The 17,594-nt window shown below is 38.3% G+C and overlaps 16 pseudogenes; all 16 read left to right on the top strand.

Moving 5' to 3' along the window:
- The first annotated feature begins 8 nt into the window (after positions 1 to 8).
- LOC113102755 (uncharacterized) lies at positions 9 to 127 on the top strand (annotated as a pseudogene).
- A 1,065-nt stretch (positions 128 to 1,192) lies between these two features.
- On the top strand, positions 1,193 to 1,311 carry LOC113102765 (uncharacterized; annotated as a pseudogene).
- Positions 1,312 to 2,097: 786 nt separating this feature from the next.
- On the top strand, positions 2,098 to 2,216 carry LOC113102763 (uncharacterized; annotated as a pseudogene).
- A 1,069-nt stretch (positions 2,217 to 3,285) lies between these two features.
- On the top strand, positions 3,286 to 3,404 carry LOC113102754 (uncharacterized; annotated as a pseudogene).
- Positions 3,405 to 4,189: 785 nt separating this feature from the next.
- On the top strand, positions 4,190 to 4,308 carry LOC113102769 (uncharacterized; annotated as a pseudogene).
- A 1,060-nt stretch (positions 4,309 to 5,368) lies between these two features.
- Positions 5,369 to 5,487, top strand: LOC113102777 (uncharacterized; annotated as a pseudogene).
- Positions 5,488 to 6,552: 1,065 nt separating this feature from the next.
- On the top strand, positions 6,553 to 6,671 carry LOC113102779 (uncharacterized; annotated as a pseudogene).
- A 785-nt stretch (positions 6,672 to 7,456) lies between these two features.
- Positions 7,457 to 7,575, top strand: LOC113102778 (uncharacterized; annotated as a pseudogene).
- A 1,067-nt stretch (positions 7,576 to 8,642) lies between these two features.
- LOC113102762 (uncharacterized) lies at positions 8,643 to 8,761 on the top strand (annotated as a pseudogene).
- A 786-nt stretch (positions 8,762 to 9,547) lies between these two features.
- On the top strand, positions 9,548 to 9,666 carry LOC113102761 (uncharacterized; annotated as a pseudogene).
- Positions 9,667 to 10,454: 788 nt separating this feature from the next.
- On the top strand, positions 10,455 to 10,573 carry LOC113102776 (uncharacterized; annotated as a pseudogene).
- Positions 10,574 to 11,641: 1,068 nt separating this feature from the next.
- Positions 11,642 to 11,760, top strand: LOC113102760 (uncharacterized; annotated as a pseudogene).
- A 1,068-nt stretch (positions 11,761 to 12,828) lies between these two features.
- LOC113102759 (uncharacterized) lies at positions 12,829 to 12,947 on the top strand (annotated as a pseudogene).
- A 1,069-nt stretch (positions 12,948 to 14,016) lies between these two features.
- On the top strand, positions 14,017 to 14,135 carry LOC113102764 (uncharacterized; annotated as a pseudogene).
- Positions 14,136 to 15,205: 1,070 nt separating this feature from the next.
- On the top strand, positions 15,206 to 15,324 carry LOC113102753 (uncharacterized; annotated as a pseudogene).
- Positions 15,325 to 16,110: 786 nt separating this feature from the next.
- On the top strand, positions 16,111 to 16,230 carry LOC113102772 (uncharacterized; annotated as a pseudogene).
- Positions 16,231 to 17,594: the final 1,364 nt, after the last annotated feature.

Genomic DNA, 17,594 nt, shown 5'->3' with positions numbered 1-17,594 from the left:
CAGTCTTCGCTTATGGCCATACCAGCCTGGCTATGCCCGATCTTGTCTGATCTCGTAAGCTAAGCAGGTTTGGGCCTGGTTAGTGCCTGGATGGGAGACCGCCTGGGAATACCAGGTACTGTAAGCTTTTTTGAAATTTTTCACTTAGTATATAATAATTTTGCCAAAAAATAGAGTCAATGCCCGATCTCTGAATATAAGCAGGTTTGCGCCAGGTTAGTACATGGATGGGAGACTGCCTGGGAATATCAGGTGCTTTAAATTTTTGGATATTTTTCACGAATTATATAATATTCTTGCAAAAAAAAAAAAAAAAAAAAAGAGTCAATGCCCGATCTCTGAATCTTAGCAGGTTTAGGTCTGGTTAGTACTTGGATGAGAGACCGCCAAGGAATACCAGGTGCTTTAAGCTTTTGGAATTTTTTCACTTAGTATATAATAAATTTGGCAAAAAATAGAGTCAATGCCCGATCTCTGAATATAAGCAGGTTTGGGCCAGGTTAGTACATGGATGGGAGACTGCCTGGGAATACCAGGTGCTTTAAATTTTTGGATATTTTTCACAAATTATATAATAATCTTGCAAAAAAAAAAAAAAAAGAGTCAATGCCCGATCTCTGAATCTTAGCAGGTTTAGGTCTGGTTAGTACTTGGATGAGAGACCGCCAAGGAATACCAGGTGCTTTAAGCTTTTGGAATTTTTTCACTTAGTATATAATAAATTTGGCAAAAAATAGAGTCAATGCCCGATCTCTGAATATAAGCAGGTTTGGGCCAGGTTAGTACATGGATGGGAGACTGCCTGGGAATACCAGGTGCTTTAAATTTTTGGATATTTTTCACGAATTATATAATAATCTTGCAAAAAAAAAAAAAAGAAGAAGTCAATGCCCGATCTCTGAATCTTAGCAGGTTAAGGTCTGGTTAGTACTTGAATGATAGACCGCCAAGGAATACCAGGTGCTTTAAGCTTTTGGAATTTTTTCACTTAGTATATAATAAATTTGGCAAAAAATAGAGTCAATGCCCGATCTCTGAATATAAGCAGGTTTGGGCCAGGTTAGTACTTGGATGAGAGACCGCCTAGGAATACCAGGTGCTTTAAGCTTTTGGGGTTTCTTTCCTACTTTTATAATGTACTGGCGAGTAGATTGGCTGATCTTTAAATAGCCTTCTCTTTGCAGCAGTCTTCGCTTATGGCCATACCAGCCTGGCTATGCCCGATCTTGTCTGATCTCGGAAGCTAAGCAGGTTTGGGCCTGGTTAGTGCCTGGATGGGAGACCGCCTGGGAATGCCAGGTACTCTAAGCTATTTTGAAATTTTTCACTTAGTATATAATAATTTTGCCAAAAAATAGAGTCAATGCCCGATCTCTGAATATAAGCAGGTTTGCGCCAGGTTAGTACATGGATGGGAGACTGCCTGGGAATATCAGGTGCTTTAAATTTTTGGATATTTTTCACGAATTATATAATAATCTTGCAAAAAAAAAAAAAAAAAAAGAGTCAATGCCCGATCTCTGAATCTTAGCAGGTTTAGGTCTGGTTAGTACTTGGATGAGAGACCGCCAAGGAATACCAGGTGCTTTAAGCTTTTGGAATTTTTTCACTTAGTATATAATAAATTTGGCAAAAAATAGAGTCAATGCCCGATCTCTGAATATAAGCAGGTTTGGGCCAGGTTAGTACATGGATGGGAGACTGCCTGGGAATACCAGGTGCTTTAAATTTTTGGATATTTTTCACGAATTATATAATAATCTTGCAAAAAAAAAAAAAAAAGAAGAAGTCAATGCCCGATCTCTGAATCTTAGCAGGTTAAGGTCTGGTTAGTACTTGAATGATAGACCGCCAAGGAATACCAGGTGCTTTAAGCTTTTGGAATTTTTTCACTTAGTATATAATAAATTTGGCAAAAAATAGAGTCAATGCCCGATCTCTGAATATAAGCAGGTTTGGGCCAGGTTAGTACTTGGATGAGAGACCGCCTAGGAATACCAGGTGCTTTAAGCTTTTGGGGTTTCTTTCCTACTTTTATAATGTACTGGCGAGTAGATTGGCTGATCTTTAAATAGCCTTCTCTTTGCAGCAGTCTTCGCTTATGGCCATACCAGCCTGGCTATGCCCGATCTTGTCTGATCTCGGAAGCTAAGCAGGTTTGGGCCTGGTTAGTGCCTGGATGGGAGACCGCCTGGGAATGCCAGGTACTCTAAGCTATTTTGAAATTTTTCACTTAGTATATAATAATTTTGCCAAAAAATAGAGTCAATGCCCGATCTCTGAATATAAGCAGGTTTGCGCCAGGTTAGTACATGGATGGGAGACTGCCTGGGAATATCAGGTGCTTTAAATTTTTGGATATTTTTCACGAATTATATAATAATCTTGCAAAAAAAAAAAAAAAAAAAAAGAGTCAATGCCCGATCTCTGAATCTTAGCAGGTTTAGGTCTGGTTAGTACTTGGATGAGAGACCGCCAAGGAATACCAGGTGCTTTAAGCTTTTGGAATTTTTTCACTTAGTATATAATAAATTTGGCAAAAAATAGAGTCAGTGCCTGATCTCTGAATATAAGCAGGTTTGGGCCAGGTTAGTACATGGATGGGAGACTGCCTGGGAATACCAGGTGCTTTAAATTTTTGGATATTTTTCACAAATTATATAATAATCTTGCAAAAAAAAAAAAAAAAATAGAGTCAATGCCCGATCTCTGAATCTTAGCAGGTTTAGGTCTGGTTAGTACTTGGTTGAAAGACCGCCTAGGAATACCAGGTGCTTAAAGCTTTTGGAATTTTTTCACTTAGTATATAATAAATTTGGCAAAAAATAGAGTCAATGCCCGATCTCTGAATATAAGCAGGTTTGGGCCAGGTTAGTACATGGATGGGAGACTGCCTGGGAATACCAGGTGCTTTAAATTTTTGGATATTTTTCACGAATTATATAATAATCTTGCAAAAAAAAAAAAAAAGAAGAAATCAATGCCCGATCTCTGAATCTTAGCAGGTTAAGGTCTGGTTAGTACTTGAATGATAGACCGCCAAGGAATACCAGGTGCTTTAAGCTTTTGGAATTTTTTCACTTAGTATATAATAAATTTGGCAAAAAATAGAGTCAATGCCCGATCTCTGAATATAAGCAGGTTTGGGCCAGGTTAGTACTTGGATGAGAGACCGCCTAGGAATACCAGGTGCTTTAAGCTTTTGGGGTTTCTTTCCTACTTTTATAATGTACTGGCGAGTAGATTGGCTGATCTTTAAATAGCCTTCTCTTTGCAGCAGTCTTCGCTTATGGCCATACCAGCCTGGCTATGCCCGATCTTGTCTGATCTCGTAAGCTAAGCAGGTTTGGGCCTGGTTAGTGCCTGGATGGGAGACCGCCTGGGAATACCAGGTACTGTAAGCTTTTTTGAAATTTTTCACTTAGTATATAATAATTTTGCCAAAAAATAGAGTCAATGCCCGATCTCTGAATATAAGCAGGTTTGCGCCAGGTTAGTACATGGATGGGAGACTGCCTGGGAATATCAGGTGCTTTAAATTTTTGGATATTTTTCACGAATTATATAATAATCTTGCAAAAAAAAAAAAAAAAAAAAAAGAGTCAATGCCCGATCTCTGAATCTTAGCAGGTTTAGGTCTGGTTAGTACTTGGATGAGAGACCGCCAAGGAATACCAGGTGCTTTAAGCTTTTGGAATTTTTTCACTTAGTATATAATAAATTTGGCAACAAATAGAGTCAATGCCCGATCTCTGAATATAAGCAGGTTTGGGCCAGGTTAGTACATGGATGGGAGACTGCCTGGGAATACCAGGTGCTTTAAATTTTTGGATTTTTTTCACAAATTATATAATAATCTTGCAAAAAAAAAAAAAAAAGAGTCAATGCCCGATCTCTGAATCTTAGCAGGTTTAGGTCTGGTTAGTACTTGGATGAGAGACCGCCAAGGAATACCAGGTGCTTTAAGCTTTTGGAATTTTTTCACTTAGTATATAATAAATTTGGCAAAAAATAGAGTCAATGCCCGATCTCTGAATATAAGCAGGTTTGGGCCAGGTTAGTACATGGATGGGAGACTGCCTGGGAATACCAGGTGCTTTAAGCTTTTGGGGTTTCTTTCCTACTTTTATAATGTACTGGCGAGTAGATTGGCTGATCTTTAAATAGCCTTCTCTTTGCAGCAGTCTTCGCTTATGGCCATACCAGCCTGGCTATGCCCGATCTTGTCTGATCTCGGAAGCTAAGCAGGTTTGGGCCTGGTTAGTGCCTGGATGGGAGACCGCCTGAGAATGCCAGGTACTCTAAGCTATTTTGAAATTTTTCACTTAGTATATAATAATTTTGCCAAAAAATAGAGTCAATGCCCGATCTCTGAATATAAGCAGGTTTGCGCCAGGTTAGTACATGGATGGGAGACTGCCTGGGAATATCAGGTGCTTTAATTTTGGATATTTTTCACGAATTATATAATATCTTGCAAAAAAAAAAAAAAAAAAGAGTCAATGCCCGATCTCTGAATCTTAGCAGGTTTAGGTCTGGTTAGTACTTGGATGAGAGACCGCCAAGGAATACCAGGTGCTTTAAGCTTTTGGAATTTTTTCACTTAGTATATAATAAATTTGGCAAAAAATAGAGTCAATGCCCGATCTCTGAATATAAGCAGGTTTGGGCCAGGTTAGTACATGGATGGGAGACTGCCTGGGAATACCAGGTGCTTTAAATTTTTGGATATTTTTCACAAATTATATAATAATCTTGCAAAAAAAAAAAAAAAAAAGAGTCAATGCCCGATCTCTGAATCTTAGCAGGTTTAGGTCTGGTTAGTACTTGGATGAAGACCGCCAAGGAATACCAGGTGCTTTAAGCTTTTGGAATTTTTTCACTTAGTATATAATAAATTTGGCAAAAAATAGAGTCAATGCCCGATCTCTGAATATAAGCAGGTTTGGGCCAGGTTAGTACATGGATGGGAGACTGCCTGGGAATACCAGGTGCTTTAAATTTTTGGATATTTTTCACGAATTATATAATAATCTTGCAAAAAAAAAAAAAAGAAGAAGTCAATGCCCGATCTCTGAATCTTAGCAGGTTAAGGTCTTGGTTAGTACTTGAATGATAGACCGCCAAGGAATTACCAGGTGCTTTAAGCTTTTGGAATTTTTTCACTTAGTATATAATAAATTTGCCAAAAAATAGAGTCAATGCCCGATCTCTGAATAAGCAGGTTTGGGCCAGGTTAGTACTTGGATGAGAGACCGCCTAGGAATACCAGGTGCTTTAAGCTTTTTGGGGTTCTTTCCTACTTTTATAATGTACTGGCGAGTAGATTGGCTGATCTTTAAATAGCCTTCTCTTTGCAGCAGTCTTCGCTTATGGCCATACCAGCCTGGCTATGCCCGATCTTGTCTGATCTGGAAGCTAAGCAGGTTTGGGCCTGGTTAGTGCCTGGATGGGAGACCGCCTGGGAATGCCAGGGTACTCTAAGCTATTTTGAAATTTTTCACTTAGTATATAATAATTTTGCCAAAAAATAGAGTCAATGCCCGATCTCTGAATATAAGCAGGTTTGCGCCAGGTTAGTACATGGATGGGAGACTGCCTGGGAATATCAGGTGCTTTAAATTTTTGGATATTTTTCACGAATTATATAATAATCTTGCAAAAAAAAAAAAAAAAAAAGAGTCAATGCCCGATCTCTGAATCTTAGCAGGTTTAGGTCTGGTTAGTACTTGGATGAGAGACCGCCAAGGAATACCAGGTGCTTTAAGCTTTTGGAATTTTTTCACTTAGTATATAATAAATTTGGCAAAAAATAGAGTCAATGCCCGATCTCTGAATATAAGCAGGTTTGGGCCAGGTTAGTACATGGATGGGAGACTGCCTGGGAATACCAGGTGCTTTAAATTTTTGGATATTTTTCACGAATTATATAATAATCTTGCAAAAAAAAAAAAAAAAAAGAGTCAATGCCCGATCTCTGAATCTTAGCAGGTTTAGGTCTGGTTAGTACTTGGATGAGAGACCGCCAAGGAATACCAGGTGCTTTAAGCTTTTGGAATTTTTTCACTTAGTATATAATAAATTTGGCAAAAATAGAGTCAATGCCCGATCTCTGAATATAAGCAGGTTTGGGCCAGGTTAGTACATGGATGGGAGACTGCCTGGGAATACCAGGTGCTTTAAATTTTTGGATATTTTTCACGAATTATATAATAATCTTGCAAAAAAAAAAAAAAAGAAGAAATCAATGCCCGATCTCTGAATCTTAGCAGGTTAAGGTCTGGTTAGTACTTGAATGATAGACCGCCAAGGAATACCAGGTGCTTTAAGCTTTTGGAATTTTTTCACTTAGTATATAATAAATTTGGCAAAAAATAGAGTCAATGCCCGATCTCTGAATATAAGCAGGTTTGGGCCAGGTTAGTACTTGGATGAGAGACCGCCTAGGAATACCAGGTGCTTTAAGCTTTTGGGGTTTCTTTCCTACTTTTATAATGTACTGGCGAGTAGATTGGCTGATCTTTAAATAGCCTTCTCTTTGCAGCAGTCTTCGCTTATGGCCATACCAGCCTGGCTATGCCCGATCTTGTCTGATCTCGTAAGCTAAGCAGGTTTGGGCCTGGTTAGTGCCTGGATGGGAGACCGCCTGGGAATACCAGGTACTGTAAGCTTTTTTGAAATTTTTCACTTAGTATATAATAATTTTGCCAAAAAATAGAGTCAATGCCCGATCTCTGAATATAAGCAGGTTTGCGCCAGGTTAGTACATGGATGGGAGACTGCCTGGGAATATCAGGTGCTTTAAATTTTTGGATATTTTTCACGAATTATATAATAATCTTGCAAAAAAAAAAAAAAAAAAAAAGAGTCAATGCCCGATCTCTGAATCTTAGCAGGTTTAGGTCTGGTTAGTACTTGGATGAGAGACCGCCAAGGAATACCAGGTGCTTTAAGCTTTTGGAATTTTTTCACTTAGTATATAATAAATTTGGCAAAAAATAGAGTCAATGCCCGATCTCTGAATATAAGCAGGTTTGGGCCAGGTTAGTACATGGATGGGAGACTGCCTGGGAATACCAGGTGCTTTAAATTTTTGGATATTTTTCACAAATTATATAATAATCTTGCAAAAAAAAAAAAAAAAGAAGTCAATGCCCGATCTCTGAATCTTAGCAGGTTTAGGTCTGGTTAGTACTTGGATGAGAGACCGCCAAGGAATACCAGGTGCTTTAAGCTTTTGGAATTTTTTCACTTAGTATATAATAAATTTGGCAAAAAATAGAGTCAATGCCCGATCTCTGAATATAAGCAGGTTTGGGCCAGGTTAGTACTTGGATGAGAGACCGCCTAGGAATACCAGGTGCTTTAAGCTTTTGGGGTTTCTTTCCTACTTTTATAATGTACTGGCGAGTAGATTGGCTGATCTTTAAATAGCCTTCTCTTTGCAGCAGTCTTCGCTTATGGCCATACCAGCCTGGCTATGCCCGATCTTGTCTGATCTCGTAAGCTAAGCAGGTTTGGGCCTGGTTAGTGCCTGGATGGGAGACCGCCTGGGAATACCAGGTACTGTAAGCTTTTTTGAAATTTTTCACTTAGTATATAATAATTTTGCCAAAAAATAGAGTCAATGCCCGATCTCTGAATATAAGCAGGTTTGCGCCAGGTTAGTACATGGATGGGAGACTGCCTGGGAATATCAGGTGCTTTAAATTTTTGGATATTTTTCACGAATTATATAATATTCTTGCAAAAAAAAAAAAAAAAAAAAAGAGTCAATGCCCGATCTCTGAATCTTAGCAGGTTTAGGTCTGGTTAGTACTTGGATGAGAGACCGCCAAGGAATACCAGGTGCTTTAAGCTTTTGGAATTTTTTCACTTAGTATATAATAAATTTGGCAAAAAATAGAGTCAATGCCCGATCTCTGAATATAAGCAGGTTTGGGCCAGGTTAGTACATGGATGGGAGACTGCCTGGGAATACCAGGTGCTTTAAATTTTTGGATATTTTTCACAAATTATATAATAATCTTGCAAAAAAAAAAAAAAAAGAGTCAATGCCCGATCTCTGAATTTTAGCAGGTTTAGGTCTAGTTAGTACTTGGATGAGAGACCGCCAAGGAATACCAGGTGCTTTAAGCTTTTGGAATTTTTTCACTTAGTATATAATAAATTTGGCAAAAAATAGAGTCAATGCCCGATCTCTGAATATAAGCAGGTTTGGGCCAGGTTAGTACATGGATGGGAGACTGCCTGGGAATACCAGGTGCTTTAAATTTTTGGATATTTTTCACGAATTATATAATAATCTTGCAAAAAAAAAAAAAAAAGAAGAAGTCAATGCCCGATCTCTGAATCTTAGCAGGTTAAGGTCTGGTTAGTACTTGAATGATAGACCGCCAAGGAATACCAGGTGCTTTAAGCTTTTGGAATTTTTTCACTTAGTATATAATAAATTTGGCAAAAAATAGAGTCAATGCCCGATCTCTGAATATAAGCAGGTTTGGGCCAGGTTAGTACTTGGATGAGAGACCGCCTAGGAATACCAGGTGCTTTAAGCTTTTGGGGTTTCTTTCCTACTTTTATAATGTACTGGCGAGTAGATTGGCTGATCTTTAAATAGCCTTCTCTTTGCAGCAGTCTTCGCTTATGGCCATACCAGCCTGGCTATGCCCGATCTTGTCTGATCTCGGAAGCTAAGCAGGTTTGGGCCTGGTTAGTGCCTGGATGGGAGACCGCCTGGGAATGCCAGGTACTCTAAGCTATTTTGAAATTTTTCACTTAGTATATAATAATTTTGCCAAAAAATAGAGTCAATGCCCGATCTCTGAATATAAGCAGGTTTGCGCCAGGTTAGTACATGGATGGGAGACTGCCTGGGAATATCAGGTGCTTTAAATTTTTGGATATTTTTCACGAATTATATAATAATCTTGCAAAAAAAAAAAAAAAAAAAGAGTCAATGCCCGATCTCTGAATCTTAGCAGGTTTAGGTCTGGTTAGTACTTGGATGAGAGACCGCCAAGGAATACCAGGTGCTTTAAGCTTTTGGAATTTTTTCACTTAGTATATAATAAATTTGGCAAAAAATAGAGTCAATGCCCGATCTCTGAATATAAGCAGGTTTGGGCCAGGTTAGTACATGGATGGGAGACTGCCTGGGAATACCAGGTGCTTTAAATTTTTGGATATTTTTCACGAATTATATAATAATCTTGCAAAAAAAAAAAAAAAAGAAGAAGTCAATGCCCGATCTCTGAATCTTAGCAGGTTAAGGTCTGGTTAGTACTTGAATGATAGACCGCCAAGGAATACCAGGTGCTTTAAGCTTTTGGAATTTTTTCACTTAGTATATAATAAATTTGGCAAAAAATAGAGTCAATGCCCGATCTCTGAATATAAGCAGGTTTGGGCCAGGTTAGTACTTGGATGAGAGACCGCCTAGGAATACCAGGTGCTTTAAGCTTTTGGGGTTTCTTTCCTACTTTTATAATGTACTGGCGAGTAGATTGGCTGATCTTTAAATAGCCTTCTCTTTGCAGCAGTCTTCGCTTATGGCCATACCAGCCTGGCTATGCCCGATCTTGTCTGATCTCGGAAGCTAAGCAGGTTTGGGCCTGGTTAGTGCCTGGATGGGAGACCGCCTGGGAATGCCAGGTACTCTAAGCTATTTTGAAATTTTTCACTTAGTATATAATAATTTTGCCAAAAAATAGAGTCAATGCCCGATCTCTGAATATAAGCAGGTTTGCGCCAGGTTAGTACATGGATGGGAGACTGCCTGGGAATATCAGGTGCTTTAAATTTTTGGATATTTTTCACGAATTATATAATAATCTTGCAAAAAAAAAAAAAAAAAAAAAGAGTCAATGCCCGATCTCTGAATCTTAGCAGGTTTAGGTCTGGTTAGTACTTGGATGAGAGACCGCCAAGGAATACCAGGTGCTTTAAGCTTTTGGAATTTTTTCACTTAGTATATAATAAATTTGGCAAAAAATAGAGTCAGTGCCCGATCTCTGAATATAAGCAGGTTTGGGCCAGGTTAGTACATGGATGGGAGACTGCCTGGGAATACCAGGTGCTTTAAATTTTTGGATATTTTTCACAAATTATATAATAATCTTGCAAAAAAAAAAAAAAAAGAAGAAGTCAATGCCCGATCTCTGAATCTTAGCAGGTTAAGGTCTGGTTAGTACTTGAATGATAGACCGCCAAGGAATACCAGGTGCTTTAAGCTTTTGGAATTTTTTCACTTAGTATATAATAAATTTGGCAAAAAATAGAGTCAATGCCCGATCTCTGAATATAAGCAGGTTTGGGCCAGGTTAGTACTTGGATGAGAGACCGCCTAGGAATACCAGGTGCTTTAAGCTTTTGGGGTTTCTTTCCTACTTTTATAATGTACTGGCGAGTAGATTGGCTGATCTTTAAATAGCCTTCTCTTTGCAGCAGTCTTCGCTTATGGCCATACCAGCCTGGCTATGCCCGATCTTGTCTGATCTCGTAAGCTAAGCAGGTTTGGGCCTGGTTAGTGCCTGGATGGGAGACCGCCTGGGAATACCAGGTACTGTAAGCTTTTTTGAAATTTTTCACTTAGTATATAATAATTTTGCCAAAAAATAGAGTCAATGCCCGATCTCTGAATATAAGCAGGTTTGCGCCAGGTTAGTACATGGATGGGAGACTGCCTGGGAATATCAGGTGCTTTAAATTTTTGGATATTTTTCACGAATTATATAATAATCTTGCAAAAAAAAAAAAAAAAAAAAAGAGTCAATGCCCGATCTCTGAATCTTAGCAGGTTTAGGTCTGGTTAGTACTTGGATGAGAGACCGCCAAGGAATACCAGGTGCTTTAAGCTTTTGGAATTTTTTCACTTAGTATATAATAAATTTGGCAAAAAATAGAGTCAATGCCCGATCTCTGAATATAAGCAGGTTTGGGCCAGGTTAGTACATGGATGGGAGACTGCCTGGGAATACCAGGTGCTTTAAATTTTTGGATATTTTTCACAAATTATATAATAATCTTGCAAAAAAAAAAAAAAAAAGAGTCAATGCCCGATCTCTGAATCTTAGCAGGTTTAGGTCTGGTTAGTACTTGGATGAGAGACCGCCAAGGAATACCAGGTGCTTTAAGCTTTTGGAATTTTTTCACTTAGTATATAATAAATTTGGCAAAAAATAGAGTCAATGCCCGATCTCTGAATATAAGCAGGTTTGGGCCAGGTTAGTACATGGATGGGAGACTGCCTGGGAATACCAGGTGCTTTAAATTTTTGGATATTTTTCACGAATTATATAATAATCTTGCAAAAAAAAAAAAAAAAGAAGAAGTCAATGCCCGATCTCTGAATCTTAGCAGGTTAAGGTCTGGTTAGTACTTGAATGATAGACCGCCAAGGAATACCAGGTGCTTTAAGCTTTTGGAATTTTTTCACTTAGTATATAATAAATTTGGCAAAAAATAGAGTCAATGCCCGATCTCTGAATATAAGCAGGTTTGGGCCAGGTTAGTACTTGGATGAGAGACCGCCTAGGAATACCAGGTGCTTTAAGCTTTTGGGGTTTCTTTCCTACTTTTATAATGTACTGGCGAGTAGATTGGCTGATCTTTAAATAGCCTTCTCTTTGCAGCAGTCTTCGCTTATGGCCATACCAGCCTGGCTATGCCCGATCTTGTCTGATCTCGGAAGCTAAGCAGGTTTGGGCCTGGTTAGTGCCTGGATGGGAGACCGCCTGGGAATGCCAGGTACTCTAAGCTTTTTTGAAATTTTTCACTTAGTATATAATAATTTTGCCAAAAAATAGAGTCAATGCCCGATCTCTGAATATAAGCAGGTTTGCGCCAGGTTAGTACATGGATGGGAGACTGCCTGGGAATATCAGGTGCTTTAAATTTTTGGATATTTTTCACGAATTATATAATAATCTTGCAAAAAAAAAAAAAAAAAAAAGAGTCAATGCCCGATCTCTGAATCTTAGCAGGTTTAGGTCTGGTTAGTACTTGGATGAGAGACCGCCAAGGAATACCAGGTGCTTTAAGCTTTTGGAATTTTTTCACTTAGTATATAATAAATTTGGCAAAAAATAGAGTCAATGCCCGATCTCTGAATATAAGCAGGTTTGGGCCAGGTTAGTACATGGATGGGAGACTGCCTGGGAATACCAGGTGCTTTAAATTTTTGGATATTTTTCACAAATTATATAATAATCTTGCAAAAAAAAAAAAAAAAAAGAGTCAATGCCCGATCTCTGAATCTTAGCAGGTTTAGGTCTGGTTAGTACTTGGATGAGAGACCGCCAAGGAATACCAGGTGCTTTAAGCTTTTGGAATTTTTTCACTTAGTATATAATAAATTTGGCAAAAAATAGAGTCAATGCCCGATCTCTGAATATAAGCAGGTTTGGGCCAGGTTAGTACATGGATGGGAGACTGCCTGGGAATACCAGGTGCTTTAAATTTTTGGATATTTTTCACGAATTATATAATAATCTTGCAAAAAAAAAAAAAAAAGAAGAAGTCAATGCCCGATCTCTGAATCTTAGCAGGTTAAGGTCTGGTTAGTACTTGAATGATAGACCGCCAAGGAATACCAGGTGCTTTAAGCTTTTGGAATTTTTTCACTTAGTATATAATAAATTTGGCAAAAAATAGAGTCAATGCCCGATCTCTGAATATAAGCAGGTTTGGGCCAGGTTAGTACTTGGATGAGAGACCGCCTAGGAATACCAGGTGCTTTAAGCTTTTGGGGTTTCTTTCCTACTTTTATAATGTACTGGCGAGTAGATTGGCTGATCTTTAAATAGCCTTCTCTTTGCAGCAGTCTTCGCTTATGGCCATACCAGCCTGGCTATGCCCGATCTTGTCTGATCTCGGAAGCTAAGCAGGTTTGGGCCTGGTTAGTGCCTGGATGGGAGACCGCCTGGGAATGCCAGGTACTCTAAGCTATTTTGAAATTTTTCACTTAGTATATAATAATTTTGCCAAAAAATAGAGTCAATGCCCGATCTCTGAATATAAGCAGGTTTGCGCCAGGTTAGTACATGGATGGGAGACTGCCTGGGAATATCAGGTGCTTTAAATTTTTGGATATTTTTCACGAATTATATAATAATCTTGCAAAAAAAAAAAAAAAAAAAAAGAGTCAATGCCCGATCTCTGAATCTTAGCAGGTTTAGGTCTGGTTAGTACTTGGATGAGAGACCGCCAAGGAATACCAGGTGCTTTAAGCTTTTGGAATTTTTTCACTTAGTATATAATAAATTTGGCAAAAAATAGAGTCAGTGCCCGATCTCTGAATATAAGCAGGTTTGGGCCAGGTTAGTACATGGATGGGAGACTGCCTGGGAATACCAGGTGCTTTAAATTTTTGGATATTTTTCACAAATTATATAATAATCTTGCAAAAAAAAAAAAAAAAAATAGAGTCAATGCCCGATCTCTGAATCTTAGCAGGTTTAGGTCTGGTTAGTACTTGGTTGAAAGACCGCCTAGGAATACCAGGTGCTTAAAGCTTTTGGAATTTTTCACTTAGTATATAATAAATTTGGCAAAAAATAGAGTCAATGCCCGATCTCTGAATATAAGCAGGTTTGGGCCAGGTTAGTACATGGATGGGAGACTGCCTGGGAATACCAGGTGCTTTAAATTTTTGGATATTTTTCACGAATTATATAATAATCTTGCAAAAAAAAAAAAAAAGAAGAAGTCAATGCCCGATCTCTGAATCTTAGCAGGTTAAGGTCTGGTTAGTACTTGAATGATAGACCGCCAAGGAATACCAGGTGCTTTAAGCTTTTGGAATTTTTTCACTTAGTATATAATAAATTTGGCAAAAAATAGAGTCAATGCCCGATCTCTGAATATAAGCAGGTTTGGGCCAGGTTAGTACTTGGATGAGAGACCGCCTAGGAATACCAGGTGCTTTAAGCTTTTGGGGTTTCTTTCCTACTTTTATAATGTACTGGCGAGTAGATTGGCTGATCTTTAAATAGCCTTCTCTTTGCAGCAGTCTTCGCTTATGGCCATACCAGCCTGGCTATGCCCGATCTTGTCTGATCTCGTAAGCTAAGCAGGTTTGGGCCTGGTTAGTGCCTGGATGGGAGACCGCCTGGGAATACCAGGTACTGTAAGCTTTTTTGAAATTTTTCACTTAGTATATAATAATTTTGCCAAAAAATAGAGTCAATGCCCGATCTCTGAATATAAGCAGGTTTGCGCCAGGTTAGTACATGGATGGGAGACTGCCTGGGAATATCAGGTGCTTTAAATTTTTGGATATTTTTCACGAATTATATAATAATCTTGCAAAAAAAAAAAAAAAAAAAAAGAGTCAATGCCCGATCTCTGAATCTTAGCAGGTTTAGGTCTGGTTAGTACTTGGATGAGAGACCGCCAAGGAATACCAGGTGCTTTAAGCTTTTGGAATTTTTTCACTTAGTATATAATAAATTTGGCAAAAAATAGAGTCAATGCCCGATCTCTGAATATAAGCAGGTTTGGGCCAGGTTAGTACATGGATGGGAGACTGCCTGGGAATACCAGGTGCTTTAAATTTTTGGATATTTTTCACGAATTATATAATAATCTTGCAAAAAAAAAAAAAAAAAGAAGAAGTCAATGCCCGATCTCTGAATCTTAGCAGGTTTAAGGTCTGGTTAGTACTTGAATGATAGACCGCCAAGGAATACCAGGTGCTTTAAGCTTTTGGAATTTTTTCACTTAGTATATAATAAATTTGGCAAAAAATAGAGTCAATGCCGATCTCTGAATATAAGCAGGTTTGGGCCAGGTTAGTACATGGATGGGAGACTGCCTGGGAATACCAGGTGCTTTAAATTTTTGGATATTTTTCACGAATTATATAATAATCTTGCAAAAAAAAAAAAAAAGAAGAATCAATGCCCGATCTCTGAATCTTAGCAGGTTAAGGTCTGGTTAGTACTTGAATGATAGACCGCCAAGGAATACCAGGTGCTTTAAGCTTTTGGAATTTTTTCACTTAGTATATAATAAATTTGGCAAAAAATAGAGTCAATGCCCGATCTCTGAATATAAGCAGGTTTGGGCCAGGTTAGTACTTGGATGAGAGACCGCCTAGGAATACCAGGTGCTTTAAGCTTTTGGGGTTTCTTTCCTACTTTTATAATGTACTGGCGAGTAGATTGGCTGATCTTTAAATAGCCTTCTCTTTGCAGCAGTCTTCGCTTATGGCCATACCAGCCTGGCTATGCCCGATCTTGTCTGATCTCGTAAGCTAAGCAGGTTTGGGCCTGGTTAGTGCCTGGATGGGAGACCGCCTGGGAATACCAGGTACTGTAAGCTTTTTTGAAATTTTTCACTTAGTATATAATAATTTTGCCAAAAAATAGAGTCAATGCCCGATCTCTGAATATAAGCAGGTTTGCGCCAGGTTAGTACATGGATGGGAGACTGCCTGGGAATATCAGGTGCTTTAAATTTTTGGATATTTTTCACGAATTATATAATAATCTTGCAAAAAAAAAAAAAAAAAAAAAGAGTCAATGCCCGATCTCTGAATCTTAGCAGGTTTAGGTCTGGTTAGTACTTGGATGAGAGACCGCCAAGGAATACCAGGTGCTTTAAGCTTTTGGAATTTTTTCACTTAGTATATAATAAATTTGGCAAAAAATAGAGTCAATGCCCGATCTCTGAATATAAGCAGGTTTGGGCCAGGTTAGTACATGGATGGGAGACTGCCTGGGAATACCAGGTGCTTTAAATTTTTGGATATTTTTCACGAATTATATAATAATCTTGCAAAAAAAAAAAAAAAGAAGAAGTCAATGCCCGATCTCTGAATCTTAGCAGGTTAAGGTCTGGTTAGTACTTGAATGATAGACCGCCAAGGAATACCAGGTGCTTTAAGCTTTTGGAATTTTTTCACTTAGTATATAATAAATTTGGCAAAAAATAGAGTCAATGCCCGATCTCTGAATATAAGCAGGTTTGGGCCAGGTTAGTACTTGGATGAGAGACCGCCTAGGAATACCAGGTGCTTTAAGCTTTTGGGGTTTCTTTCCTACTTTATAATGTACTGGCGAGTAGATTGGCTGATCTTTAAATAGCCTTCTCTTTGCAGCAGTCTTCGCTTATGGCCATACCAGCCTGGCTATTGCCCGATCTTGTCTGATCTCGTAAGCTAAGCAGGTTTGGGCCTGGTTAGTGCCTGGATGGGAGACCGCCTGGGAATACCAGGTACTGTAAGCTTTTTTGAAATTTTTCACTTAGTATATAATAATTTTGCCAAAAAATAGAGTCAATGCCCGATCTCTGAATATAAGCAGGTTTGCGCCAGGTTAGTACATGGATGGGAGACTGCCTGGGAATATCAGGTGCTTTAAATTTTGGATATTTTTCACGAATTATATAATAATCTTGCAAAAAAAAAAAAAAAAAAGAGTCAATGCCCGATCTCTGAATCTTAGCAGGTTTAGGTCTGGTTAGTACTTGGATGAGAGACCGCCAAGGAATACCAGGTGCTTTAAGCTTTGGAATTTTTTCACTTAGTATATAATAAATTTGGCAAAAAATAGAGTCAATGCCCGATCTCTGAATATAAGCAGGTTTGGGCCAGGTTAGTACATGGATGGGAGACTGCCTGGGAATACCAGGTGCTTTAAATTTTTGGATATTTTTCACAAATTATATAATAATCTTGCAAAAAAAAAAAAAAAAGAGTCAATGCCCGATCTCTGAATCTTAGCAGGTTTAGGTCTGGTTAGTACTTGGATGAGAGACCGCCAAGGAATACCAGGTGCTTTAAGCTTTTGGAATTTTTTCACTTAGTATATAATAAATTTGGCAAAAAATAGAGTCAATGCCCGATCTCTGAATATAAGCAGGTTTGGGCCAGGTTAGTACATGGATGGGAGACTGCCTGGGAATACCAGGTGCTTTAAATTTTTGGATATTTTTCACGAATTATATAATAATCTTGCAAAAAAAAAAAAAAAGAAGAAGTCAATGCCCGATCTCTGAATCTTAGCAGGTTAAGGTCTGGTTAGTACTTGAATGATAGACCGCCAAGGAATACCAGGTGCTTTAAGCTTTTGGAATTTTTTCACTTAGTATATAATAAATTTGCCAAAAAATAGAGTCAATGCCCGATCTCTGAATATAAGCAGGTTTGGGCCAGGTTAGTACTTGGATGAGAGACCGCCTAGGAATACCAGGTGCTTTAAAGCTTTTGGAATTTTTTCACTTAGTATTATAATAAATTTGCCAAAAAATAGAGTCAATTGCCCGATCTCTGAATATAAGCAGGTTTGGGCCAGGTTAGTACATGGATGGGAGACTGCCTGGGAATACCAGGTGCTTTAAATTTTTGGATATTTTTTCACGAATTATATAATAATCTTGCAAAAAAAAAAAAAAAGATCAATGCCCGATCTCTGAATCTTAGCAGGTTTAGGTCTGGTTAGTATTGGATGAGAGACCGCCAAGGAATACCAGGTGCTTTAAGCTTTTGGAATTTTTTCACTTAGTATATAATAATTTGGCAAAAAATAGAGTCAATGCCCGATCTCTGAATATAAGCAGGTTTGGGCCAGGTTAGTACTTGGATGAGAGAC

This window comes from Carassius auratus, unplaced genomic scaffold (assembly GCF_003368295.1).
Source record: "Carassius auratus strain Wakin unplaced genomic scaffold, ASM336829v1 scaf_tig00217763, whole genome shotgun sequence".
Classification (NCBI taxonomy): domain Eukaryota; kingdom Metazoa; phylum Chordata; class Actinopteri; order Cypriniformes; family Cyprinidae; genus Carassius; species Carassius auratus.
Note: the sequence above shows the minus strand (reverse complement) of the source record. Positions and strands in the feature narration are given on the sequence as shown.